The sequence below is a fragment of the Pezoporus wallicus genome, unplaced genomic scaffold (genome assembly GCF_028554395.1).
Source record: "Pezoporus wallicus isolate ANWC-B61680 ecotype Strahan unplaced genomic scaffold, APGP_CSIRO_Pwel_v1 contig_8746, whole genome shotgun sequence".
In the NCBI taxonomy this organism is placed as follows: Eukaryota; Metazoa; Chordata; class Aves; order Psittaciformes; family Psittacidae; genus Pezoporus; species Pezoporus wallicus.
Window position 1 is genome coordinate 237643 of NW_026642307.1, and position 27636 is coordinate 265278.

The 27636-nt window shown below is 42.4% G+C and overlaps 1 protein-coding gene across 1 annotated transcript in view; it reads right to left on the minus strand.

Annotated features, from left to right (window-relative positions):
- Window positions 1-1359: 1359 nt before the first annotated feature.
- KCNJ15 (potassium inwardly rectifying channel subfamily J member 15) overlaps window positions 1360-27636 on the minus strand; it is a 274328-nt gene continuing 248051 nt past the window's right edge. Inside the window, exon 4 of the transcript XR_008974820.1 lies at window positions 1360-1370. The gene's annotated coding sequence lies outside the window, so the exon portion shown is untranslated. The remainder of the gene's footprint in view (window positions 1371-27636) is intronic.

Sequence of the window (27636 nt, forward strand, 5' to 3'; positions counted from 1 at the left end):
GGTGTATTTAATTCATTTCATGCAGTCTGAGGCATAAAATAAAAAGCACATGTTAATATTTTAGGGCCAAGTGTATTCAGAAACAGCAGAGTTTAATAACTGCTTTTGGATGACTGTGTTCAAAAACATACACTTGAGCTTCCTTTAGCTTTTTCTTTTATCCGCTGCATTTCATGTACTCCTGGTTTCATGTAAGAATTACCTTGCTTGTGTACAGACTCCTGTTCAATGCTCTGTGATGTGCCCTTTATCACCACATTTGCTCTCCCACCTATGTGGGCAGCGGCATGCTTCTCTTACCAGTGAGGGCACCACTTCATCTTGTGATGAGTATAGTTCCTCTCTTCTCCTCCACCATCAACAAATGATATAGGACTTTTTCATCATTCTGTGGTGGCTGTAAAAGCTGATGCTGGCACTTGGCAAGTTGTGATTTAGAATTTTACATTAGCCTTAGGTGTATTGATAATGGTGTTTTTGCCATGGAGTGGAAGAGCCCATTGCCAGGAAACCTTGCTTGTTGCTGCTGCTCTTGTACTTCTGCTAAGTGGGAACTGTGTGAGCACTGGGTATATTTTTGGAACAGTGATTTAACATCATTTCTTTTGTACTTACATACCCTAGAGTGTGTGAGTGCCCAAGACCCGGCGTAATTGAATTTCTTCATCTTTTATGCTTTCTATTACCTTCTTTATTATTCTCAACCTACTTTATTCTCATCTCTTACTTCCCAGAGCAAATTCCCAGTTTGCTTTTTTACCTCTTTGACTTATCTTTGTGTAGCAAGCAGTATAAGCCAAGCACCGGGTGGTGGTAGAACTCATGGCACAGAAAGTGAGTGCAGAGTCTTATCTAATCACTTGTTTCTTTCTGGCAGGAAAATACTATGATTTCATCCCTGTGTCCCTCTTACTGCATGTTTAGTGTGTATATACAGCCTTACATAAAGAGAAGTGGAGAGTCTCTTTCTGGTCAGTGAATAAGAAGAATATCTCCATTTACACAATACTTCGAAATTCCTTCAGAGCCTGGCAGTTGCTACATGTTGGGACCTACAAGACATGCATTTTTCAGTTCTAAGAGTGAGGGAGAAGTTGCTGGCCTCTTTCTTGACCTAAGTAAAAATTCAGGCATAGACCACTGTAGTCAGGATCATTCATCTCACTCCATGTTGATGATCTCAGCCTGGAGCGACCAGAGAAAAAAAAAAATCTATTGAGCAGCCTTGACTTAAATAACATCTATGTAAGAACAACATCATATTTTATTGACTTACTCTTCTGCTGGAAGACTGTTCAGGCCTTCCTATCTCAATGAATTCTACTGCAATCTCACATAAGTAGGAAAAGGAAAGTCAGTGCCAGCTTTAGCTGCAAGTGGATGTGTCCATTTTTGTGTCCACTGGTGCATACATGGGTAGACTTGGAAAACTGCCTGTCTTTGATTCACAGACATCTTCTCTGTGAAGAATTACTCTGTCTTAGCCAAGTTGGCTGTCTTTTTGCTTTTACTTCCCCAGGGGCATAATGTCAAATTAGTCATTTTTACAAGAGAGGGAAGCTTTATAACAGCCACAACATATATTCTCTGGAACACTGACAAGATAAATTCACTTCAAACAAATATAAGCAGTTGCTGTATTGTTGTATCTCTCCTGGTTTCTTTTTTTCTTTTTAATTTTTTTTTCTTTTTACAATGGAGCAGGTGCAATGCCTGTATCTGTTATCAGCATGTAATACAGTTTAAGCAAACACTGAATTGCTCACGTTGTCTAGGTGTTGCATGTAGTCTGTTACTCATCTCATCTAGTACTTATCAGAATGCAAAAAAAGACAACATTTGAGATGAGTCATTAAGATTCATTAAAGAATACCTTTGTCATAACAGCAAATGAGGAAGAGATACAGAAGGGACAGGAGGGGGTATGTCTAATATTTGTGGGGAGGACGACATATGCCATATACCAGAGATCTTGAAAACAATACTCTTTGTAAGAATATTATTAGCAGAGCAAAAATGCAATCTTGGTTGTGCTGATCGACCTTAGTCAACAAATTCTGTATGTGGAGTTTGAAGTAATTAGCTGGGGGGAGGAGGAACTGGATTATAGGGTATCAGGGAAGCTGATATCCTGCACCAGTGTCAAATTGGGGTCAGACCATAAGTCTTGCTTCACACCATGTGCATCTTTGTTAGTGGCAGAAACCCCAGGGCACTGTGGTCCCCTTGCCCTGTTAGCAATGTCCCCAGCAAAACAGACATTCTTGCAGGTTGTGACATGGCCATTCATGTGGCTGCATGTCCCCATCCTGTGTGACTGTGGCTGTCTGGCCCTGCTTGAAGCCCAGATGCTGCAAGCACTCTGCAGGTGCTTAATGACACACAGTACCAAAACCGCCACCTCTGTGCCAACACTGGCCAGCAAACCCTCTGAGTGGGATAGCCTATGCCGGGCTGGCACAAAACAAGGGGGAAATAATTTTCTTAGCTCATTAGAATCTGCTGGAGCTTAGGCATTGGGTTGTTCTTTTTCCCCACAGGAACAACAAAATCAGTCTCAAAAAAACTTTGTGAATTTTATTTTGGAAAAAGAAAACCTATACAAAAGCAAAAACTAGCCATGATTGGTCAAATACTTTCATTCTTGTTGCTCCTGGCTTTTTTAGTTTTTAACATGTTTTTATTTTAAATTGCCTTTTTTACAAACAGTAGGGTTTGTTGGAGTTCTGGACACATCAAGCAAAGGCTTTATCTTGTGGGAAAGCACTGTAGACAGTTCCTCTCCACACAAATCTCCATGTAGCTTTTTCCCCACCAGCATGAATTCCCCTCTGTGGGCCAGATGTGCTTTTCTCCTCATACAGATGAGTGTTTCCACAGCTGAGTAGTTGGTCCTGCTGACAGCACTGAGATTTCTGGAGTCACTGCTCATTCGCAGGTGTGAAGTGGATTGCTCTCTAACCTTGGGCAGATAAGCAGCCTTAGGAATTTGTTGCTCTTGTGCCTTTTCCCAGCATTGGAGATCTTTTAATTAGGGAGGAAATAAATTGCCTGCCTAATTTCTTATTTTCTGTAGTGCAATCTCTTTACTTCGTCTTGGTACAGACTGGTTTTCTTAATGTGGCTGGCTGATGCTTGCCCAGAAGTCTTAAAATGAGCATATATATTCTACTATGATGTTTACAATAATAATTCTTTTGCTTTTTTATTGATGTCATCCAAATGATTGCTACCCACATTACAGCTTTAATGCTGTTCACATATGGAAACTGAACTTTGGAAGCAATATGCTCTCAGGTCTCACTTGGGCAAGATCTACTGATTTCTATCAGGTTTCTTTAAGCAGAACCTGTATTGCTTTTAATGCTCCTAAACCCAGGAGAAACAAACTGTTGTATGGAGCTCTTATCTCAGGGGAGCACGCACTTTGGCCATGCAGGAAACAAACCGAACAGATTTTAAAAGGTAGGGATTTTGATCTCGCCTTCACAGAAACCTGGGAACCCGCACCCAGTGTGTGCCAGGGTTCAAAGTTGGCAACCATCACTGAGTATCTGTTCCCTGCACTTGGACCCTCTGTCCCTTCCCCATGTTTTTGCAACTTGCAGCCCTGCCTCAGGCTGGTTGAGCTTTTGCTGCTTGCCACTGGCAGCTTCCAAATCAAGCACCAAACACATTTGGGTCAGTGCTGTGAAGATGCCTCCCAAAAGAGACTTGCTGGAGGGCTCTCACCTGCAAGGGCCAGAATCTATGTAGCAGCAGTATCTCCTATTGTAAAAAGAAAAAAAAAAAAAGGAAACCAACAAGAAAAACCCGTTGAGGATTGTGTAGAAAATGTCCCATAAATTGTATTTCATCTGCTTCCCACAGCAGATATTTTGAAGTTAAAATCTTCCCTCTCTTTAGGTCTCCCTGTCCTGGGTCATTATACTGTCTGGTGGAGAGTTGTTACTGACAAAGAAGTGAATAGCTCTTAAATGAGCACACTTCACTCCTTTTGTGTTTTCAAGGATGTTGAAAACACCTAAAGAAATTTAGTTTTTCTAGGATATTTACTTCTCCAAGGTCTGCATGTATACTCTTATCTTCCCTTGAAAGGAACATGTCCCTAAAGAAAAAGTTTGTTTATCAAGTATTTGTTACACAGGTTCATGCTTTCTCTGCAGGGATGTGTTTTAGCTTGGATTTAGCTTACGGAAATGAGAGTCACGGAGTCACTCTGCCATTTCTATTTCTGGCTTCCTGTTACCCCAAACAACTTTTGAATCCTTTGGTCAACTTTAACCAAATCTGGGAAGGATCTTATGATCTGAGGGAAATAAAGTTCTTACATGTTTTAGAAATAAGAGGCAGCAATGTAGATAAAAGACACCAGAGCTAGTGCCCCCATGGAGATAAAGGCAGAAACGTGGTCTCAACTGTATTTTTCTTCAGAGAATCACATAAGAAATAAATGCTATCAACAAAAACCTTTGATCAGAGCTCACATCTTACTAGGCTTGAGATAAGAGCTTGTGTGTTATTAGAGATGAGATAAGCCACCCTAAGACGTAAATCATGGAAGCCAGGCATCATTTGTTCTCCAGCTCGCAGAACAACTTGTTGCTTTGGTGAAGTGCAATACTCGCTTCTGCTCGGTGGCTTCTCATCACTACGTAGGCCCTGTTTGAGCCAGCTCTCTTGGGATATTTGGTGAGATGTGAGAGGAGACCTGTTTCAGCATTTCCTGAAGAGCAGAACTGGTAGGATCAGCCTTAAATCTGCTGCCAAGCCTACAAGTGGTGGGGCTGGGTGACTCCCAGGCTTTAACTCCCAGACTTCACAGATTGATGCCAAATAGACTTGTTCCTGCCTAAATGAGGATCAATAGTGACTGAAAGTCATGACTGTTTGAAGGCTGTTCAAACTCTAGTGAGTTGCAAGTTTAATCTGGAAACCTATTTGGCAAATGGCCACTGCTATTGATACGTAGGTTTGCCAGATCTTACCAGGAACAAGTGAGCAGGCACTGAAAGTGGGCACCTCTCCATCCCTAGAGAGTGAACCAGATATTTTATTTCAGGAAGGTCATGAGTGGCAGAGCACCTTCTGTGCTCTTCTCCCTGCTGTGGTAGTCTTCTGGATTTCAGTGCTCTCTACCTAATTCTTACCAGATGATTGCCATGTTTCTGGCATTTCAGTGTGGATGGTATATCATATATATTCATTACAGAAAGTACTCACCATATCTGGTAGTGGTGGGGTAGGAGATAGATACTTTCATTTTTCTGGTATTTGGGGTACTAATCATCCAGGTTATATGATCTCAAGTCATTTAAGTATGTGTGCTTAGCAGTGTGGAACCTGGGACACGCACATCTTTTGTCTTTGGGTTTAAAAAAAAATCCTTCCCGGTTATCTTTTTTGACATCTTTTGTAAACAGCAAATTCAAGAACAAACTTTGTAAAGCTTTTAACCCTAATCTTCCTTATAAGCTGCAAAGGTCAAATTACCAATTATGCTCTCTGTTTGTTTTCAACCTCTGGATCTCAATTTTCAGGCTTGCTTTTGCTCCAAGGGACTCTGAGGATTTTAGTTAGGTCAGGTTTTATACAGCAAAGCAATCCGTTCCTTTTCCAAAGAGCTGCCATCTGGTTTAAAGAAGGCAGTGAAGTGCAAGAATAGCTTGTTCTTCATAATACATAAGTGGCAGGTTTCGAGCCAAGGTTTACAGAAGGAGAAGTGAATTAATTTGCACAGGGTAGCAGCTTGCTCCTGAACTCTTTTATTTAAAACATGTTTTTTGTGCCCTCCAGAAGAAATCCAGTGGATAGCGAGCTGCTTTGCATTTTTCAGGTGGAAGCAGCAGCAAAGTCATTCCGATCTGTATTGCACTGGGGACTGTGGGACCAGGTGAGAAGGTACAAAAGCAGGCATGTAGGAGGGACTAAGTCTCATGAATCATGTCTTTGGTAAGGGCTGGAAGCCTGTGGCTAATGTGATGTAAAGCCTTGGGGAAAAAGGTGTTGAAGTGACAAACCGCGAGGATGACTTCAGCAGCAGCATTTTTAGTGCAGCTTGCATGGGGAAGGGTTGAAGATGGAAGAGACGGAGAAAAGACTGCAACTGTTCAAAAGAAAGAGAAATGTCCCTTCAAATAATTATGTCTCCTATTGCTTCTTTATGGGATACTGGTTTAAAGCCTAGCAATAGTTAAATGAAGCCTGTTTTCTGGTGTCTGTCCCTCATGGATTTCTGACTAATTCAAGCTTCACAAGGTTTCTTTTTCAGTGAGGACACTAACAAAGTCTCTCTCCGCTTCTTGGTCGCTCATTTTCAGTAAGGGTATAAACGTAACACATTGGAGACCTTTGTCTTCTGCCAAATGTGACTGCAGTTGGCTAGGGGATAAAAATATTAAAGGTAAACAGTCACCTCAAACATTTTGTTATCACTTGTTTACTTATAAAAACATGATAAAAATAGCAAAATATCTGAATTAGCTGAACAGCTTCTAAATATCAGCTCAACACACCTTAATGAATGATGTACTGCATGTTTCACTTAAAAATATAGCATATTTAACTTTACTCTTTTGAGCTAAAATCGTGCCAGAAATGGCTTTTGGTGAGTCAGTAATTAAGAGAAGAGCTCTGATAGATACTGTTAATGTATTGTGATATTGGCTAAAGTTTTGGTTCCCTTACTGGGGCAATACAGTGCTTCAGCCATGGGAATGATTTCCCTGAGAAATGGTGGTATTCTGAAGTGGGTACTTGGATAGATATTTTGAATATTTTATAGCCTACTCTGAGGTGTTTGGATGAACTTGCCATTTAAAAACAAAATCAATAGTCATGCATGTCTAGGGAATAGTAAACAAAGTTGGAGTCATTCCTAATTATTGGGATACAGCTCTGTCATCAGCTCCTTCTCTAGATACTATTATTTATAGAGATAATTATTATGCAGTATTTAAATTTGGGATGCACACGGTTCTTTAATTGGGGGCTGACCGTGTATTTGGTGATCTGGATTCCTATCCTTACTCATCCGTCTATCATTTATAAAGATTATATATCTGGAACGTGACCTGTGTACATAATTACAATTAATTAAGTCACCAGCAGTATGCTGAAAAACTTGCATTTAAATCAGGGGTTGAATAATTAAAGCAATTAGCTAGAACCGACTATTTGTAATACGGCTTCTTGAAAATGTGGAATAATTGCTAATCTTCTAGACAGAGATGGACAGAACATCAGCCTGGTATTTAATTTTGTAAATATGAATTAGGTGAGGTGGTGCAAATATGAACTCCATTATTTTTTTTTGACTTTTCAGAGGCCACATGAAATGTTAAATGATGCGGAACCCAACAGATTGTTTCAGGGCATTGTAGATTTAGGATGTCCACATGAATCCTCAAGCTATTAAAACATTTCTCTCTCTTGGCTTTCATCATTTTATTTATAATCCTTAATTTTTGTGGTCGGGACAATGACACTCAGAGAGTAACAGTGCTTCTTCCGTGCCTTGCTATTCTGGACACTGCTGCCGGTGCTTGTCTGTATGCCTGCATACAAGCTGCAGCATGACAGGTTGCCCATGGGCTCCGTGCATCCCTCAGCAAGCTCCCTGTTGATTATTTATTTCAGGGAGCTTGCTGAGGGAATCTTACACCCACACTTGGCAAACTCACCTCCCGGTCACCACGCGCTTGTTCGCAGGCTGTGGCTGGAGCGAGCACGCCACGCGTGGGGGAAATCAAGAGGAGGAGATCAGCTAGTGTGAAGAAACAGGATCCAGCCTCCCCTTGCTCCTCCCCGGCTTTGGTCAGGGCTGAAGAAAGGGCTCGCTGAGCCCCAGCCCAGCCTGCCGGCACTTTGCTTCCAGGTAGATGGCCTAGATAGGGCATCCTTCCAGCATGAAGTGAGCACCCTGCCTCTACCTGGGGAAAGGCAGGTGACTCAGAGAGGGGTGTACACGGGGAGGTGTCCAAGCAAGCCAGCCCCACCGGGCGGAGGAGAGCCTGCCTTCAGCGGCTGGGTGTCGTCACGCCGTGATGGGTGATACTATCTGCATCTTTCCCAATGCAGTTGCAGAAAAAAGTGTCGTGATACCGACAAGTATCAATTGGGCACTCTTCAGAGAAAGGGCTGGGGACTTCCAAAGGCTGTGGTGGCACCAGCCCCTCCTCTCACAGTATGAGCCCAGGCACAGAGGAGGTCTCCGTGGTTTGAGGCTTCAGGGGTGAGCTGAAGGTCCACGCTGCGGATGGGTAGCTGTATTACACTTGCTCCAGCATGTGCTGTCTAGTGCCTTTTGTGCTTTTCCTTTCTATCTGTAGCTGAGCCGATGATAGGCTGTACCTTGGACTGGTGAGTTTTTGTCTCTGTTGTCAGGCACAGAGGGTAGGATGTGCAATGGCTGCAGTGTTGGAAGGTGAACTCGCTGATTTTACACAGATTTTAGTTTTCTGTTTTAAAAAACTGCTGTGGTTGTGGAACTGGAGACCACTATAAAAGGTTCTGCTATGTAATTGAAAGCTCAGTTAAATAATTTATTGCGAGAACTCAGCTTTTATGCTTATAGCCCAAGAAAGTTGAGAGGATATTGCCAAAGTTTGCTCTCAGGAACACACATGAATTTCCCAGAACCTGAGTAACAGCTTTCTATGTTTTTCCTATGTCTTTTTTTTTTTTTTTTTTTTTTTTTTTTTTTTTCCCCTTCAAATCATATTTGAATGAAGCACTCTACAAATTGCATGGAAGTTTTGTGTGCTTAACTTCAGGCATATGCACAAAGAAGCATCGGTGGGACCTTATCAGGACACCTAACCCACCTTTCTGCCCCAGGGCTTGGCTAAAGTAGGCTTTGTGCTTTTAAAGCAAAAGGAACGATTCAGTGTCCTGTAGGGGATGGCTCCTAACCAATTTGGAGATATTTTTAGAAGTTGATAAAATGACTCCTCATAAAACAACACTTGGGCAGCTCAAAAGAGGAAATAACTGAAGAGACATTGGGAAAACCTTACTGTATTTTTAATTAGCAGTCCTTTTGATGTTGTCAGCCCATACCATAAGCAACAGGAATAATTGTTTAACTTCCTTCCTATTTAATGTGGTCATTTGATAGTTTACAGAAATGGCTTTTGCTGGTAACACTTCCCATTTTTGGCCATGGCTGTGATATTCATGGAGCCAGCCCCCAGCAGCATGCAGAAGCATCCTTCCCAGAGTGGGCAGGGGTATCCCTCCCTGCCTGCTGCCTGCCGTGGGCAGCTCCCCTCCGTCTCCTCCTCCTGGCCATGCTCCTGCAACGTGGCTGACACCAGGCTTCCTCTCACCCCAGCCCTATAAAGGCTTTGCCCAGGTCCCAGCAGAAGTGGGAGATGTGGGAAGGCAAGGAGAGGGGAGAGTCTCTAGCTTCTGCTTTTATGCAGCTATGCATTTCTGAAACCTGTATCCTCACACTGTCACACAGTGTTTCTTGCAAAGCACTGCTCATTTGTGCCTCTCTGCTGCTGTTATTTTTAAGGAGAAGTTGGCACTTATTAGTAATTATTACCGTAGCAAAGGCTCACTTCATAAAGTTGAGCTCAACTTCATTATCATTAGAGGTAGGACCTCAGGACAAGAATGGCACTGCTGGGTAACTATTTGGCAGGCTGTATTTCTCTCTGGGCTGTAAGGCATATTGTTTTTCACAGGAAGTGCGCCTTCACCTAAAAGAGCCCACTGAAATTTCAGCTTGCTGGGACTGAAATGTTCCCATGTACAGTATCGGCACATAAATAGCAATCTGCTGAGACAGAGAGGAAGGCAGAACCTTCTGCTCCTCTGCTGGCTCTCATGAGGATGAGAGGTTCTCTTTGGGATGGGACTTTGCAAGTGCACCTCAGAGCTTGCTGACTGATCTGGGAGAGGATTGCCTTTCTCACAGTGAAAGAAAAGGAGGAAGCAAGTCCAAGTTTGCACAAATAAATCATTTCAGTGCAAATGGGAATAGGGTCTCAGAGGGTGCAGGGGTACTAAAATGTACAGAAATGCATAGGCCTAAAATTAAAGCAAGATTTTGTCAGCTTCTACATTGCATACTCAAGACAGTTCATTTGGCCCGTTCTCACTGAATTTGGCTGGTCCATGCCAGCTGAAGGTCTGGCACTGTGAATGAAGCCTAAATGTATTGCTCCTTTTTTGTTTCCCCTCCATTTTAATAGTCCTGATGGCCTGGAGCAGGATGTGCTCAGCTCTTCAGATAGAGTTGTCTTAGGTCAGTGCGATCCCAGAGTCTTTTTACATCACTTACGTACACTCACAAAGCAAGGGAGGACTTAATATTCTTTCAGTTGAAATTCTTGCCCCTTCATGAGTTAAATCTTCTGAGAAGACAAGCAAAACATGATGCTATCCGCATATGCTCTCTGTTCAGTATGACAGTTTGCAGGCCAGCACAGGGAGAAGCCATGATACTCAATAGACTCCCAGCATACCATGGGGGTGGTCCTTAGGATATGGAATTCTCTGCCACAGTGTAGAGAAGCTCAGATAAAGCAAGCAATTTGGTTTCCCTTGCCACTGACACCAGAAAGGGTGCTCTGAGGTTCTGACTTCATGCTGTGGGGTGATGTGTCTGCTCAGCCAAGGAGTTTCACATTTGTCCTCAAAGATCCATTGATCCTCAACAGAAAGGATAATACCTAAAGCATGATATTCCTATATATGCAGCTTGCCCAGAGAGGGAATTCAACTCCTGGAAGAAAGCTGGGGAATAGTGTCCTGCAAGAAGTCTCTGAGAAGGTGCCTACATGGATTGGAACTAGTTGATCTTCAAGGCCCCTTCCAACCCAAACTTATCTGTGATTCTATGATTCTATTCTTAAACTAGGAAGGGCCCACCACTCCAGCAGAGCAATGCGCCTGCTTCAACATCTCTTCATTATTAACAGTGCAGCTCTGGGGATGACAGGCCAATAAAGACGGAGTGATACATAATGGAGAAAATTACCTGTTTTGAGAGAGTTTGACATTCCTTGCAGCTTTCCCTTTTCCCAGTGATGCAGTGAAGGACATCTGCTACGGGAGAGCTGTAACCCCTGGAGAATCCCTCTGCATGCTAATAAACTCCAGCCTGAGCATTCACATCTCTATATTTGTAAACATTCTTAGCATATCTCTTCTTTGGGATACATACAAGCTGTACTGTACTAAAATGTTGTTATATTACTGCTGGCTGAGGCAGTTCATCATAATTTTTTTGTGTTTCACTTGTTTTGATTGTCACCAAATAACTTTCAATGAGACAATTTTTTTATTATGATGGCTGGTGAATATTGTGTTGGGGGAAAATAAAAGCTAAAGTAGGAATTTTCTAATCAAAGTCACCGTTCTTTGTTGTTTGTAATCTGGCAAAAGACAACACACAAATGAAAAAGGACAGGTAGATGGATGAGTCAGTGTAAATAGTATCTAATGCTTTTGAAAGAAAGACTTATATAAACACCTTGGTGTTATGATTAAATTTGCTATGATATTTGCTATGAAATTTGTTATGATAAATGAATTTGTTAAACACTGTTTAAGAGTCTGAGCAATCTTTGGAGATCTTCTTCTATTGTTACTGAATTAGTGGAACACATCTTTCAGATCTACCATGCAAACTGAGACAGAGATTTTAGTATGGGTTTCTTTTTTCTGTTTTCCAAAACGGAAACTATTTTAAAACTGCAAGTGTTCATTCATGCTTAGCTCTCTCTGTAACTGGATTTAGAACAGTAATCTTGGCAATGCTTTTTCTTTCCCTTTAAAATTCATATTTTCCATTAAGCAGTGTAGCTTATAAATGTTGCTACTTGTATGAAGCCTTTTTTCCAGGTTACCAGTGAATCACTCCAGGCTGTGGCCTTATCTGCTCCTGCATCTCAACAGGGCTGAGACTATCAATAATTGGTGAGATTTCATCACAGGGACCGTGGGTGCCGCAGGAAGCAGTTTGGTGATTAAGAAGTCGACACTCTTTCTCTCAGCCATTAATGAAACTCTGTGCCATCGAAGCCCTAACAGGACTCTGAAGCCTTTTGGATGTGACATAAAATTGAGATCTTCACTACTCATCATTCATAACTACCTCATGCCATTCTTTTATGTGTGGGAGCAAATGTAGAACTATTCATCCAGGCAGTCCTGGCCAAATGCCAGTTTTGACAATTGTTTTCTGCCTAGCTTCACTCAGTTTCAATTTAGACTGTTATTCTTTGCTTCCTAAGCCAAGGTGTCAAACTGCTGGTATGAGTGCTTCCCAGGCCAGTGCTGGGAGCCCTGCCTGGTGGAGGGGGTTGCAATCCTTCTGCCTCTAAACCTGATTGAGTATTTTGATGTCTTCTGGAAAGGCTGTTTCTGTGAAAGGCTGATAGCGTCATGTGGAAACATCTGGACAGGGTGAGCTTTTCAGCTTCCTGGGCCGGAAACACCTTAGCTATTGAGGTGCACAGATGTAGTCTGATCTGCAGTTTGATGTTTAGATCATAGACAAAACTCATGTTTTTTTTCATCCTGTGACAGCCTCTGGGAATTCTCAGTGTTGTTGTTAAAGTGCTCTGTAAAATACAAGAGGTAATGTCTGAATGCCATTCTTGTTTGTTTGTCTGCAATATATGTAAAGAAAGCCTGGAATGTTCCTGGTGTTTGTTCTTGGTGGCATTCTCTGACTGCTTCCCTCTCCCTGCTCCTTGTGGAGAAAATACAGGAGATTTAGCAGCTGATCTCCTGCTCCACCTCCGCACTTCTGCTTCAGCATTGCCCTTCCAGGCACAGAGAGAGTGTCTGGGACATTTCTGTGGGATAAAAGGGAATTGGAGGTTGGGGGGAGGATGGGGAGGACAAAGACTTGATATTCCTGGTATTTCTGAGAATCACAGACTCAGTTCCCAATCAGGAATGTGTGCTGCTGAAGTGAGCACTAGGCTTTGGGAACATTGCTGTTCCCCCTCTCCTCAAGTAAACTAGTCAGGTTATGAAAATCCTTCTGATTATTTCTGTGCATCACAAGAAAGTCCATTTCCAGTCCCCCACTCCTCCCTTCCCAGTCCAGTTGCTGGTTTTGCCTGGGTTGCTTCTTTGCAGCAGGAAAATTCAAAGGTGCGGGAGAAGTGACTGCATTTCTTGAGCTAGAGCTACTCAGACAAAGCCAGACAAAATCAGAGCAAAATAAGCTTATCAGAATCATATTGGCTCAAGATGATTTAAGAGGTTTTGAATTCTGTGGAGAAAATGAGAACCTTAAACACCTGGCTGAAGCCTGGGCTATGGATGCATGCATTCTCCTGGCTGCAGCTCTGCCAGATGGAGCTCATCACTGCTTTCCCCATCCAAAATTATCCCTAGTCACATCTCCTCGTGGACCTGTTCCTCAGACAGGGTTGAGAGCACTAAAATCTGGTGTTGTCAAAATGAGCAGGTTGCCTTGCGCAATACGTAAGGAAGGTCTTTGTGAACTGGATTCATGTGGTCCTCAAGGAGAGTCTACCTTGCTCTCCAGGACTTTCAGCATGCTTCATCTTGAACTCAGTGACCTGACACTGCCATGCCTTAATTGTCCTCAGAGTTATCTTGCAGATAAGCTCTGAAAGGCAGATTGCATTTTCTTCTGTCAGCTGACATAACTCACTGATGTGGAGAAGGGATGGTCCCTCCTGCCTTCTGCCTGCGTCAGGCAGCATCTGTGGTGCGGGAGTGCTGCTGCAGCCAGCAGCCAGTATCCCGGTACCTCCATTCAGGGTTGTCTTGTTGGGCCTGTTTGGGCACACGTTGTTTTTGTGGAATATTGTCACCTGGAGAGTCCCAATGGAAATTTTTGTTCCTATGTCCTAGGTGCTACATAAAGAGATGAGGAGAAATAGACCCTGCCAAGAGCTTTAAATATTGAAGCCAGAAAAAGGCCATAGCTCCCCAACTATATTACACATGTAACCACATATAATATGATATAACCATGCAGATTGAGGGCAGTGCTGAGCTCCATCAGAGCAAGTCCACATCTGCCTTTACCTGGCCAGGGAAACATTCTAGAGTTGTGAAATTAAGACAGCACTGTGTTGTGACTGAATGGGAAATTGAGGTGAAGAGGCTAAGCAACTTGTCTGTTTGCCTTATGGAACTGAGAAATGAGGATGGACCTCCGTCTAGTACTCCTACAGCAAGCTGTCCATCACAGCTACCCAGGGTCTGAAGATTATCAGCTGCGTGAACTCATCCCTGGTGCTCAGGACCAGTTACTTCCTGATACAAAATCTCCGGTAGTTTGAAGTCACGGCTTTATTTTTAGATCAGCTCAACCTCAGCCATAATTACATTTATACCAATCAAGTATGTGGTAATGCTCACAGGTCTCTGACTAGTCCTTTAGTGTAAGAATTAATTTGCGGTGTTGGAAAAGGCAGAACGGCAGGTGTATCACAGTAGCATGTCACTGAGGTTTCACCCGCCCGGTCAGGTTACTAAACAGTGATGTCCCAAGTGAAAGAAAGACAGCAGCAACAGTGGGCGCTTCATTTAAGAGTGGTGGTTCAGGTTTCTTCTGCACCCTCTCGTTTCAGAAGGGGTGCTTGGGTCCTGACCATATCTTAGCCCAAACTTGTCAGGGAACACCTTTTTTAATGCTGCTTTATTAGAGAGTCAGAAGCATCTGTGGGATTGGTGTGGGAGTACAAAATTGTTTTCGGATGAGGAACTGAGTCAAAGTTTGTTGGCGTCTCATGTAGTGGCTGTTTGTGTGTAAACTTGAAACCAAACCAAGCAAAAAGAGTGAAACCGTCCAAGGCCTAAAATGTCATCTGGCAGAGAGGAGCACTGCAAATACCAGATTAGAAGAGCCCAGAACCAGCTGGCTGCCATTCGCGCTGAAGTGAGTACTCACCAGACGTTCAAAAGCTGTCCATAAAGCCTTTCTAAGCTCACTTGCTTAAGCTCCTATGGTCACCGCTACTCATTTCAGGGTCACAAGCAAGCATGAAGGGTGCTTCTGTTTAGCTGTAAGAAGGAAGGTAGGGAAAACAGCACAAAGTCAATAGTTATAGTGTCCTTTCTGCTGCGGTCCACAGTGAATGCCCGACTTCTTCTCCCTCTGGAGTCAGTTTGCAAAGTTTATGCTGGTTTTCAGCAGGACCATGGTGAAACCAAATTATAATGACAAGTCACAAAGTCTATATTAAAGACTGATGCATGCTCCCTAAGAAAACAGCTCTAGTGGTTTAAGAGGTTCTTGCCTCTTCTAGCTGTTTTGTTCCTACTCCTCTGATGGAGGTTACTGCTCCCAAAATGGTGCCAGCAGAAGGGAATGTGATATCATGCTCTGCTTTACAGCCTTCATATAAATCCACTTTCCTGGAAAACAATCTTGTTTGCAGTTGCAGGCTGTGAACTGGAGCAGGCAAACTACTGAGACACACACACACGAATGGCTTCTGGCACCTTCACTGTGGGGTGGCCATAGCCAGCAGAAAGGCAAGCCAGCCAGATGGGGCTGATAAGAAACAGCAAGGTTTGTCAAAGCCCATTGTCAGAGCCTGTCATTATCCATTGTTCACTTTATTGAATGCAGTTGTGCCTATTGCGTGTCTCCATACTTGGTTTGACTTAAAAATTAGACCCCACATACAATAAATAGAGCTTCTTGGTCAGGAAGTGTTTCTTTTTGTACATTAAAACACATGAACACATGAGGCTTTGTTGTTGTTGTAGCAGCAATATCCTGATACACTTGCTATGATGATGGGTGAAGGAAGTTTTGTTCTAAATATAGCTAATCTCACATTGGAAACGTAACACTTTGAGGTGTGGAAGTAGCCATCACATATAAAATCTCAAATGTCATATGAAAGGATGAGTTTTAGAAGCCACCTTTGAAAAATTATCATTAAACCAAATCGTACAGAGCTTTCGACTCAGAAAGATCAGTTTTTACACATACGGAGTTCCAGTGACCTTGATGGAGCTGTTTCCCAGTATAAGTAAAATCAGAAGTGGAACTTGCAACTACAGCAAATGTGTCTTTGCACTGTACTTCAGAGAGATTAGTAATGTAACAGCCTCTGTCTAGTGTAGCTCTGTCTCCTTTAATGTCTTCTTTTTTCCTTGAAGCTAATGTAGGTTAGAATTTCTTCAGCTAAAAAACTCAGCTCTTGGCATCCTGCCCCATGACACTTACCTGGAGCTCTTTCAACCTTCTGTGACATTAGTTTCACTGTTGAGTGTGTAATTGACCTTACCCAGTCTCAAATGTGTTTATTATATCACTCATTGTGGTCCTTTTTTTAACACTGGTATTGCCCATCTTGGGAGGTCTATGCAATACGTATCTCCATACACTTTCTTTAGTTGTGTGGACCATGACCAGGCATTTTGGTTTTTTGAACATCCAAGAGCAAAGTGGTAAAAAAAAAGGTATAGGGAAAAATATTAAACAGGAATTGCAGTCTGTGTGGTCTTTGTGAACTTGGTAGACTGCATAGGGTTTTATGTACTTCTTCTAGTGGTGCTTTTACCATCTGGTTAATTTACAAGTCAAAGACTTCAAGCATCCAGTAGTTCAGCCTCTCACTTCATGAAGTCTTATTCTACCATGCTAATGAGCTCACAGAAATTTACTTCAGAAGAGAAACTCTTTAGTAGAGGGACTGGGAGATCTATCTTGGTGCTCATTTATTAGTCCTACTGTGGGTCCCATCCCAGTGGCAGGGTCTCCTGCATAAAATAGAAAAGCTTAATTCACACGAGGTGGGTGGAATGTATAGCAGACTACCTACAGAAAAAAAACAATCCACATTGTACATGGTTTAGGGTGGGTGTGTTTATGGGAAGAGGGGGATTTCCTCCGCTTGTGTCCAGGAGTTTGAGACATGGTTGCATTTTTCTAATAATCAAGAGTGTTCAGTAAATAGCATAAACATCACAACCGAAGTAGTACCTCATCAACCACTGTGGAAGGGATGAAGACATTTAGATGACACATAGATATAATTAGTTTTCAGCCATGGTATACAGTGAACTATTTTCAATGTAAAATCAAGGTTTTCAATGCAAGGAGGCATTTAGCATTTCCATTTTAACATTTCCTCAAAGTCAGTTGCAGCAAAAACCAGAAATCTCAGTGTGCTTCTTCAAACCAAGACATGAAATAGTCAAGAACTTCTGCTATGAAGCAACAAAATCTCTCCGGGACAAAAATGTGACCCTTTTGTACTGCAACTGATGACATGGTTTAAGGGCTTTTCCGGTTTGCTGTCAAAGAAAGGGTACATCTTCACTGCCAATTTAAATTCAGTGTACTTAACAACAGTTTCATTTAGTTTTATGTTTTCCCTGCCAGGTTACTTCAGTGTGGATAAAAGCAGCCCCTCCATGAAATGAAGTGTGGGCAGTTGGTCCCGCACTCAAGCATGTATTGTGCTAAGGTTGCTGAGAGGTTTATCCTGCAGGGTCTCTGCAGGAATTTGACTAGTTTTATGATTTTTGACAGGGGTATTATCTCAGCACACAGGGTAGCTGGGGGTAGCCATTACTGAGTAGTCATACCCAGAAAGAGCAAAGTTGCCAATATTGTTCTGTTAGCAATTGAAACTGCGGGCAAGGAAGCCAAGATTGGTTTAAAAGGTACTAAATGCAAGTTAAGATCTTTACATCTAAGTAAGCCTCAACTGAAAGGCAACACTCAGACTATATGTTTTGCAGTAAGGACAATCCCTGAGTATTTCTTTCCAAGCTGCTTATTTTTGTTTCATTTATTAATGGCTTCACTGAAATTCCCTTTATAATCAGATTTGGAGGGAATAATAGTACCAAGAAAAAGCCAACATAAGCACCCTCTCATCCTGTCCTTTAAAAATAAAAAATTAAAAATAAAGCCCACCAATAATAGTTTGGTAAGGGGCTAATGGGATACAGAACTTGGCATGCTGAAACATCAACTGGAATGAAGATAGTATCATAAAAAACACCTAAATCTTGACTTCATTAAAACTTATTTAATAGGATCAACATTTTTTTCCTGGCCAAAATTTCTTAAGTTATGTAATAAACTCTGCATGCCTTATCCTCCAGGGTTATTTCCACACTCCATTAACAGGCTATAGCAGGTTTTTAAAATATGCAGCATGGTTTGGTGTGTACCTGGGAACAAGGAACAGAAAGTTCTTTTAAAGATTGTATGTACATATGTCTGTAGGCTGCATGAGCTTGCCTAAACAATTCACACCATTATCAAGGAGATCTTGGCAAAAACAAGAGAAAAAGATTCAGTAGGTTACATAACAAGTACATATCTCTTTCCTTTTTAAGCAATGACTGCTTCCATTTAACAAATGATATTTGAAGCATTTCATAAAAACTGCTAACAAAATCAGCTCCCATGGCCTCTTCAGGAATGGAGTTGATTGCATGTGGGATGGTAAGACATTGGCTTCAGTTGCCTAATCTTCTGGATAATTGCAGATATTCACATTCCTGCAGATTTCAAAATTTGTGTTTATAAATATTAGATGGTAAGAGGCTGATACAAAAAGCATTAAGTAGGGAAGAAAAGTGGAAGGGCAAACAGTATTTTTTTTTCCCAGACTGAGACAGACTTGAGCATACTGTAACTTCAGGGAGAAATCCATTTGGAAATCCCCCCAAACAGCTAGTGAACATGCACAGATCCTATATTTCTGGATGTATGTGAATATTTCAGAATATTGGAGATGGTCAGATGATCAGTTGTGTTCACAGGGTGGATGGAAGTGGGGGAATCAGAGTTCCAGTCTGGCCATCTTCCCCAGAAAGCTGTACTTTAGGAAGCTTTTGCCACTTATTTCTTCACCCTCAAATGCAGCAAAATCAAGATTTTTGGTAGAAGCTATAGAAATGAAAAGAAGTTTCCTAAATGCTTACAGAAATTTTTCACTTTGGGGACCACTGGGTGTTGAATATGACTCGAGTTCCAGGGTGACTGAAGGTTTTGATCTACACATTTGACCTACTGTAGAAGAAAAGCCCTACTTCTAGAGGCCAAAAGCCAGTTGAGTATTCCTGGACAGTGGTCACAACCCAGAGCAGGGTGCAAGAAGGGGGCAAGAACACGCTCGCATTTCCTCCAGTGCATCCTCCCCGCTCCTGGCAGTCACTGCACAGGGACTTCCTGGCCCAGAGGCCGTATTTGTGGTTTTTTGCATTTAATAGCTCACAGTGGACTTTTCTTCCATGAATTGAACTAATCTCTCCAGTTATATTTTTGGCTCCCATAACATCCGATGGTAATGAATCCCACAGTATAGCTATGTGCCTCCTGAAAAAGTGTGTGTGTGCATGCATGTGTGTGCATGTGTTTTAAACCTACTTCTTCTCTCTGCATCTTTCTGTGCGAGAAATGATGAAAGGGCATCCATATTTGCATCTTCCCAGTCACTCAGTCTGTCACACTCTGTCACTTAAACTAGACATGTTGTCTCTTGTGCAAGCCAAGGACTTCTCATCTACTGATAGCTATTCTTACCCAATTTGCATAGAAGCTGAACTTCCCTAGTTCTCCTTAATGTTGTTACAAAATCAAAGATGTGGGTGCATTTTCATTAACATACCCTGGTTTGTATTACCTTAGGTTATATGGCTGCTTACTTCTTGGTGCTGCCATACTTTGATTCCATAAGTGCCATTATTTTCCCCTGATAATGTAGATTGTCTCTGCTCCTTTAAGCACCATCTCAGAATAAGAGCTTTGAAAAATGCAGGGCAGGCTTGACAGGAATCTATATTTTAAGTGCTGAGTTAGCTCCTCTGCTAGCCAAGACAAAAAAGCTCTGGAAAGAAAGTGCTTTGTCCAGAGGGGAAGAAGTGTCTTCTATCCCTTTCCCACAGTTAAGAAACAGCTTTTGTTGAGTTACAAGGAAAGTCACTTACATAATCTATGGTCAGAAAGCTGGGCTGGCATGCCTTTGAATGACTGGAAGTAGAACAAAGGCAAAAAAAATAATATTGACATTTCCCAGCTGACCCCAGAATGAAAACCTCCCATTATGTTGGCACTTACTGCATGGCTACTGTGTAATTTGGTTTTGTTCTGGCTCCTGAAATTGACATTATCTTTATGTAACTGTCATTCAGTAGTGTATGGGTTGCCTCATAGAAAATGCATCAATGACACAATTCTCATTTGCTTGGAAATATGCCCCCCAGTGCCTTTCCCCACCTCTCCATAGAGACTTGTTCTGCTTCCCTCCACTGCACTGCTCTCTGCTCTGCACCTGTATTTTAGGGGAGAAAATGGTGCATTCACCTTCCTCTGAGGAAAATGGCTTTCCATCCTTTGCCTGTTGGGCCTGGGTGGGAGCCAGTGCTGCAGACAGCTCAGTAGGACAGGGCTGCATGGGCAGCAGGCAGATCCCAGATCAGACTGGTCTCCCTGAGGTTCTTGGTGCTTTGTTGTCTTGGCAGTAGGATTGGAAACCCCACCGAGGTACCAGCCAAATACAGTTCCTTCTGCCGCTTTGATACAAGCAAGCTTTCTTGCTGTGAAAACCAGAAGGAAGTGATGCTCTAGAGATGATGACCTCCATCTAGCCCAGACCTGCTGATGTTAGCACCTTCAAAAATGGGTGGAAAGTCTGACTTGTTCTGCATGTGTGCAGTGGCTCTTTGGGGGATTTCCAGGTGGGCAAAGCACTGTGTTGTCTTTGTTGGGTATGAACTAGTGGTTTTAAATTATCTTTTTTTTTGGTTTTTTTTTGTTTTTGTTTTTTTTTGTCTGTTTACTTCATGCCTGGCAGTCTTGAGGAACTTTCCAGAATACATATTGTAAACCACAGTCTTGATATGAGTGGTCAGCTAGCTGTGTGCCATCACCTCCATGAGCTTCTGAAGGTGTCTGGAAGCGATCCATGGGTCAGTCAGCATGTCTGTGTGGGACAGGCAGGATAAGCTACATTCTGCAGAAATCTCTGTAAAGATTACTCAACTTTTCTCCTGGAGTCTCTTCAGAACGGATGGGATCCAGGAATCACCTGCTTACTCATGACCTATCCTTAACAGTACCCTAAAAATCCACCAAATTCTAGTACTGTGCATATTTTGTACAGACAGGTTTGTGTTAAGTGAAGACATGTCACAACCCCAAGGAGAAGCATATTATGATGGAAGGCTGGGAAAGCAATTTTTCTTATTGTTTCAGAGGCTTGTGCAGGACTAATCCCAGGCTATAAATTGTAGTGGTTACCTGGTACTTATTTGCTTTGAAAAAGCCTTTGGGTGCAAGTTCTACACTGTGTTGTTATGTATTTCAGCACACCAACGGCATGATCATATATCTGGTATATTAACCTAACAAAAAGGTGTAAACCTCATTTCCTTAGTGGTCAGAATTTGGAAGCTAGTAAGCTATTTTCTTTAGTTCTGTGTAAACGCGAAAGAAATGAGTATATGTATCAGACAAATACAATAAAAGCTTTAGCATGTACGAATGTGCGTTAGTATAAATGCAAGGAATAGTACAAATGCAATAGGAATATATAAAAGTACGTATGTGCTTATATGCTTATGCTTATATATTTAAGTCTAAATGCATAAGGTGTATTTATATATAAAAAATACGGTATATAAAAATCTTGGATGTTATTACATTCAGAAAATGCTTAATTCCACTATATTAATGCTTAAGTCCATCATATATGAAAAATGTCCATCATATTTGAAAAGTCATGGCAGTCAGGTGAAGCTCGCAATGACTGGAAAAAGGAAAATATAACCCCCATTTTCAAGAAGGGGAAAATGGATGACCCAGGGAACTACAGACCAGTCAGTCTCACCTCTGTGCCTGGCAAAATCTTGGAGCAGATTCTTCTGGAAGGCATGCTAAGGCACATGAAAAACAACAAGGTGCTTGGTGACAGCCAGCATGGCCTCACTGAGGGGAAATCCTGCCTGACCAATTTGGTGGCCTTCTATAAATGGGCTACGGAACTGATGGACAGGGGTAGAGCAGTTGATGTCATCTACCTGGACTTGTGTAAAGCGTTTGACACTGTCCCACACGACATCCTTGTCTCTAAATTGGAGAGACATCAATTTGACTGATGGACCACCCAGTGGATAAAGATCTGGCTGGGTGGCCGCACACAAAGAGTTGGGGTCAATGGCTCAGTGTCCAGCTGGAGACCAGTAATGAGTGGTGTCCCTCAGGGATCGGTGTTGGAACTGGTCTTGTTTAACATCTTCATCGCTGACGTGGACAGTCGGATTGAGTGCGCCCTCAGCAAGTTTGCCGATGACACCAAGCTGTGTGGTTCTGTTGATACGCTGGAGGGAAGGAATGACATCCAGAGGGACCTTGACACACTTCTGAGGTGGGCTGATGCCAACCTCATGAAGTTTCACCATGCCAAGTGCAAGGTCCTACACTGGGTCGGAGCAATCCCAGGCACAGCTACAGGTTGGGCAGAGAAGAGATTCAGAGCAGCCCTGCAGAGAAGGACTTGGGGATGTTGGTTGATGAGAAAATGAACATGAGCCGGCTTCAGTGTGCACTCGCAGCCCAGAAAGCCAACTGTATCCTGGGCTGCATCAAAAGGAGCGTGACCAACAGGTCCAAGGAGGTGATCCTGCCCCTCTACTCTGTTCTTGTGAGACCTCACCTGGTGTATTGTGTGCAGTTCTGGTGTCCTCAACATAAAAAGGACATGGAACTGTTGGAACAATTCCAGAGGAGGGCCACGAGGATGATCAGGGGACTGGAGCACCTCCCGTATGAAAATAGGCTGAGAAAGTTGGGGCTGTTCAGCCTGGAGAAGAGAGGGCTGTGTGGAGACCTCATAGCAGGCTTCAAGTATCTGAAGGGGGCCTACAAGGATGCTGGAGAGAGACTCCTCATTAGGGACTGTGGTGACAGGACGAGGGGTAACAGGTTAAAACTTAAACAGGGGAAGTTTAGACTGGATACCTATATCCAATTTTTGTATCCAATATTTAATATACAAATTATATATATTTTTATATCTTCCGTAATATATTATTATATAATATATAATGATATGTTTCATTATATATTATAATATATAATACAATATAATATAGCATAATATATATAGCAATATATAATAATATAAGACGATATAAAATAATATATAGAATTACAATTATATTTATTATATCTTATATTTTATATATTATATTACTATATGTAACATATATATAAATTATAAATATATTATAAATGTATATATATTCTTATAACCAATACTTACATACTTCTTAAGTCCAAGGAGGAAGTTCTTTACTGTGAGGGTGGTAAGGCACTGGAATGGGTTGCCCAGGGAAGTTGTGAATGCTCCATCCCTGGCGGTGTTCAAGGCTAGGTTGGACAGAGCCTTGGGTGACGTGATTTAGTGTGAGGTGTCCCTGGCCATGGCAGGGGGGTTGGAATTAGATGGCCTTAACGTCCTTTCCAACCCTAACTATTCTATGATTCTATGATTCTAATTCATCTTCAAGACTTTAAGAAATCTCTGCATAGCATTATTATTGACAATAGAGATTGATTTCTGCTCCTGATGTGAACCAGAGGAGAGATTTTCTGAATCTCCTTAGACTGCATCTAAACTGTGCTGTTGTAGAAGGGAGAGAAACTGTCCTGAGTGTGCACAGCAGAACATGGCACTTCAGGAGCGTGAGTTGCTTATGTAAACTCCCTGTGGCCCTGCATGAGCTAATGGCTCCTCGCACCCCAGCTTTAACCCTCATCTTGAGTACCTTGCAGTGGAATCATGATGTCCAGCTCCCCTAGCCCTCATCGGCACATTGTCCAAGGGATCTCCTCATGAGAGTCCTATGTCAGACAGCTTTCATGGGGATTCCAGCAGAGCTGCAGCCTTGTCCTTCTCCCCATGCGGGATGCACGCTTGCCTGATTATCCTCAGTTTGCCTTCTGCCTTGCAGGGTCTGTGCTGTGCAGTGCTAAGCACTCCTGTGAGACTACAAGGAGACAGACCCACTGCATGGGAGGTACTTGGTCATATATGAGCTTACCAAAGTGCTCTCTCACTTTCTTGAGTGACAGTGGCCCACTGTCTGACACATTTGGGAGAAGCGTGATTTTTGTTACTCCTGCCTTCAGCTGGCTTCTGGATCATCACTTAATTTAGTATGTTAACCTCCACAAACTCATCACGAATCTTGGCCATCATTCTTCATTTCCTCCTATCCTTCCTCTTTCCCTTCCCTATCCCCAAACTCCCTTATTTGCAATTATAGTCATCTTTAGTGAGGAGCAATGGCTTTTTAATTTTCCACCAGAAATGGAAGTATGCAGTTATTATGCAAAGCAGCTTTCTTTTAATTCCCCAAAATTTCCGGTGTACACTGTAATCAGTCATTTTCTACTGTACATTTTACTGTCTGAAATTGTAAGCTTGGACCATTAGAAAGCCATAATAAATAATTCAGTGATTTCCTTTCAGCTTCATATTCTATTTTGCTGAATATGTTTGGAGGTGAAAATATCTCTCTGGAGGGGGATAATTTTAAGTTTAGTTTTCTAATTTGATTAAGGAAATGGTGCCTGCCTGTTTCATCTACAGGCAGGAATCTGAGTGCACCAGGGAGATGTTTAGATATCTGTGTAGGTGTGTTTAATATGTTCCGCCTAATTGTGTTTCCTATTCACTAAATAAGAAAAGTTGTAATGCAATGGGACTAATCTTCCCATTTTCCTCCCACCTCCTTTTTTCCTTGTTTTAATTGTCTTGCTTCTCACAGCACCAGCAGCACACCCTGGTCATGTATTTTGGTGGATCAAGGCATATCCCAGCATAGATGGCTGAGGCCAGCACCGAGATCCAGCCCGATGTTTTCATCCAAGAGGCACCACACAGCTGTATTTGGCATAATTAAATCAACTCACCCACGTTAGAAGGAGGCTTTTCTGGTCAAGACATAGGTGTTGGGTTTTTTTGGGAGCTGTGTTATTTTAATAGTTTAACCAACTGGCTAAATGCAAAGACAGAAGTTGTGCTAAAACAATATGGCATGTCCTGATACTGTTTTTTAAGGGTCTCTGTTTTGTTTTCTTCTGAAATTTATTAAATTCTGAGCTTATGAGACATTGGCACAGGTTGCCCAGAGAAGCTGTGGCTGCCCCATCCCTGGCAGTGTTCAAGGCCAGGCTGGATGGGGCTTTGAGCAACCTAATCTAGTGGAAGGTGTCCCTGCGTATGGCAGGGGGGCTGGAACTAGACGGTCCTTAAGGTCCCTTCCAACCCAAACCATTCTGTGGTTCAACCTCAGGGCTGCACATGAGTTACTTTGTCAAATGAGATGTGATGCAAGGGACACGCTTGAAAACAGGCTGATCTGCCTTGCACAGGCTTCACTGCCTCTGAGAAGGAAAGAAGAGTTGTTGCATCAAGGTGTACAGTCTGTTCTCTCCATCTCACGAGTAAAGGAGGGACCATCTCACATGAACAAGTCTTTAAAGACAGCAATTTTCTTCTGTTTCCATATGGAGTTGTGGCTAGCAATTCACTGTAACAAAAGAACAGATTTCACTTAGCAGCTTTTGGGAAATATTTCAGCATATTTTGAAGAGGTGAATGTGATAATTCATTTGAACAAAACCAGCCATGTGATATATTAAAAAAAGAGAGAAAACAGTGCATAGCTACATAGAAGTACAGGTGGGCTTAAAATTCTGATCTTTTTCTTATGTAAGCTAAGGGTTCTTGAGTTTTCATTTAGATCCAGTGGGATGAATTTGCTCTATCTTTTCAAGCTGTTCTTTGAAACCATGAGAGCTCTAAACCCCAGGTCTTCGAAACAAAATGCAAAAATGAAAATCCTCACATCGTCTCTTGGTTTCTGTAACTGGAGTTTGAAGGGGAGTAGGGGAGAGAGCAAACACTGGCATAGCTGCAATGAGGTTGCAAATATTGGCAGTGCTCTTCAGTGCATGGCAGGAGGGGGTGTCAGTGTGGGTAAGCACCTTCCACAGACTAATCTAAACTAGTCCTTGTTCATCTCTGTTTCTGCAGCAGTTGAAGCAGCAGGTGTGCCTAGCCTAGGCAGCTCATATTTATCTATGTGGTCCTCCTGGAAGATTTTGTTGTCGTTAATATATGCAAGGTTTATTGGCCTATATATGTTTTCAAATATTCACTCTTTCTGCTCCTGCAGATATCATGACCACAAGTGCTCCTGTTTGAGTTTTGAAACATAAAGGTGAAACCCAAATTTTGTCGCGATGCTACTGATACCTGAGCACACTAATTATACATACAAAACAATTTTGACCAATTCCTTATTTCATTATGTAGCCTTGTGAAGCATAATCCTATTAAAGCACACCTAAGCATGCTTTGTGACAGCTTCTCCCCAAAACATCCAGAGCTTTTCAGAGACAAATTAGTGCAATAAACAAAATAATGCAGGTGAAGTGGTGAGAGCATCACAGTCAGCATTCAGTCTGTGTTCCAGCTACTTTGCCTCTCCAGCTCATGGGGGAAACTGTGTAGGGCTGCCCTGAGGCTGAATAATCCAGTTGTACTTACATTGCTGAGCCTGTGCTGTACTCAGTTTAGCAACGTTCATCCACACTGCAGCTTGATGCTCAAATGACTGATCAAATGACAGAAAGACTATTGCTTTCCCCCTCCATTTTCTGTCTTCGGTGCCTGTACTGCTAACAAGCTAGTCACTACTGACCCAGGATAAACTTTTGAGGAGTAATTAAAACACTTGTATTACCTCTGCCTCAGTATTACCCAAAATGTAAAGAAAGCCTAAATGAGACCATTTTGGAAAATGCCCAAATCCTGCTGCAGGTAGAATATTTTCTTTTCTTAATAGGTTATTGAAGGGCCTGAGGGCTTAGAGGAGGCTGCGGCCCTAGGCCCCCCCTTTATTCTGTCCCTGAGTGCTGCATTATTGTTTGCTCTCATGTCTCAGTGCTGATGGCTTGTAATGTCCACAGGGGCAAAATGTGAACAGGAGAGCATGGTGTTCCTCACCCAAGATGACCCATCCTGCAGATTAATGTGCTTTTGGGAAAGTGCTTGACTCCCCACAGGCTGTAGTCTGTTGTTTCCAGCTCTTTCATTCCTGTAGCACTGTCAGAAACTACTCAGCTGGGCATCTTTACCTGCTATGGCAGGTGAGGGACCTAGGCCTCTCTGAGGTGTGCTCTGAGCACCCTTTGCAGGAGGGGCACTCCAGAGGATTTAAGCACAGTGTCTGGAGACCAATGGGGTTTTAGTGGAAGCTAAAGACACCAGAGTGGGGTAGTGCTTGAAGCAGAGGGCACCTGGAAAATTCATACCTATTTGAGGGACAGGTCTCCTATCTGGGAGAGGGAGGGGATGTGTGGAGGAAGGTATTATTGGGCCATAAGCTATAGGTGGTCTTAAATCCTTTTTGAAGCCAGTCCTTTGTCAAGGAATGGTTTACCCCGCAGCTTTTGGCTGTTTTCTGAGGAAGAGAACTTCCTTCAAAGCCTCATCCTTTGTTCATGTTCATTGTTTCTTGGTTCTGCACAGGACCAAAATCAGACATGCAAAAGCACCATGAAAAAAATACAACTGGAGCATTCTTGGCATGACTTGGCATGTGAGAGCAGGGAGATGGGGAACTTGATAGGCTTCCAGA